Source organism: Echinops telfairi, unplaced genomic scaffold (assembly GCF_000313985.2).
Source record: "Echinops telfairi isolate 266 unplaced genomic scaffold, ASM31398v2 ScPeMD7_2;HRSCAF=8, whole genome shotgun sequence".
In the NCBI taxonomy this organism is placed as follows: domain Eukaryota; kingdom Metazoa; phylum Chordata; class Mammalia; order Afrosoricida; family Tenrecidae; genus Echinops; species Echinops telfairi.
Window position 1 is genome coordinate 3,827,551 of NW_022103898.1, and position 1,967 is coordinate 3,829,517.

Consider the following 1,967-nt stretch of genomic DNA (forward strand, 5'->3'; position numbering starts at 1 on the left):
CATGCACACTCCGACCTCACCTGCACACACACGTTCACATGCACTGACACATGCACACGCAGACACATACGCATGTATGCACACACATATACACACTCAGGCACATAAGTATGCACACAAACACACCCACACATGCACACACATATATGTATGCACACACACATGCACGCGCTAGGTGTACACAGGGTGGGGGTCACTGCAGGCCCTCACTAATGTCTAAGTCGGGGACAGCCTGCCACCCAGTTACCACCTCAACCTCAAGTCTCATGAAGACTGCGGGGCATGGGGCCTGCACAGGCGACACGGTCAGAAACTCCTCTGACATGTCCAACCACTGCAGGGTCCCTCCCGCCAGCAAGGGGGCTCTGCCCCAGGACTCTGATGAAGTGAGCCCTTCTGACGTGGGGCAGGCAGGTGCCCCTTTTAGAAATGGCCGTGGCTGGCTCCTCAGTGCTGAGAGCCTGAGATGGAAATCCAAGCAGGTCACAGGGCACCAAGGGCACCGTGGACTCCACTTGAGCATCCAGTAGCCATCCTATGTGAGGCACCGTCCCAGCCAGTGTCCAGTTGGGCCTCAGGTGGGGGACAGAGAGGGGAGTGACCCGGACCAAGCAGCAAACCACACCCTCCTCCAGCTCAGGGACTTCTGGTCACAAGGACACCGCAACATGAGGGGATGGCTGTCCACGGGCGAGAGTGGACAGAGGAAGCCCCACAGCTGGGACTCATGGGCTGAGGCTCTCTGGAGAGGCAAGTAGCCCACCCTCCACGGGGCACCCAATGCTGGTACCCACCTAACAATGAGGCAGGTGAGGCATTACTGCACACGGACTCTGTGAAGCAGGGTTCCCCCTTAGTTTGGGGATGCCTGTATGATGTCATGCTGAGACAGAGTAACCCAGGAGAGGGTGTGCCAAGTCCCTGGCTGGGGCAGGATAGGCACAAGGGCCTCCAGGTGACAGAAGTCCCAAGAGGGTTTCCAGCTAACTTGAGGGGCTGGGGGTGGGGGAACGAGTTGTTCGAGCAGACAATTGCCGGCTAATGCACACTCCTGTTTAGGGCGAATATCCCTGGATGGCCACTTCGATCGCTGCCTCCTCACTGCCAGACGCAACCTGACTTCATGGTTACCTGACCCTGTGACATAGCAACACCCCTCCCCTCCCCCTCTCCCACCCCCTAGAGCGCAGAGAGCTTATCCTGGGTCCTGTCTGCTCAGGGCCAGTCCAGGGTGCAAGCGAGACAACGCACAACAAAGGAAGCTCAGGGAAATTAGCTCACACTTCGCAGCAACTGCATGCCTGCAGGGGCCTTCCGAGAAGTGGTGCAGGGCCGGCGAGCGGAAGACCCCTTTCCTGGCTCCTTGAAACACGCCTGACTCAGAACCTTGCTCATCCTTAATGGGGGCAGTCTCCCGGGGGCCCCTGTTCAACAAGGGGGGGGCAGGTGTGGAGCACCCACCAATCACAGGAGTCAGAGTGCTAGCAGTTCATGGGAGACTAGATTCTGTTCCACGTAATTAGACCGGGGCCCATTCTTCTGTCTCAGCAAAGGCCGACGAACCGACAGGCTCAGAGTGCCGCCCAGGCCTGGCCTCCGGTCCCAGCAGCCCCCTGCCTGCCTGCAGTGGAACACAGGGTCCCAGCACCTGCCTGCAGTAGGACACAGAGTCCCAACAGGGCCAGGGCTCTGGCCAGGGAGCTGAGTGGCTCCTGTGGACATGAGCAGAGTGAGTGAGTGGCCGGCCAGTGGTGTGACCAGCACTGGGCACTCCCTGCCCGACCCCAACCATATTTTTGTCGGAGGGGAGGGCATCCCAGGGGGGCATGTGGTTGACCAGGAAGACCGCACAGCCCTCTCTGGCCTCTCCAAGGTCCAGTCTCTGCCACTGTGCTCAGCCCTGTCTGACACCACAGGCCAGACTCTGGGGGTAGAAGTCTGCTGGGGCTCCCGGCCAGCCCCTCCCC

General features: G+C 59.9%; 1 protein-coding gene across 1 annotated transcript in view; it reads right to left on the bottom strand.

Moving 5' to 3' along the window:
- TBC1D22A (TBC1 domain family member 22A) overlaps positions 1-1,967 on the bottom strand; it is a 134,652-nt gene that overhangs the window by 30,103 nt on the left and 102,582 nt on the right. The gene's annotated exons all lie outside the window — the stretch shown is intronic.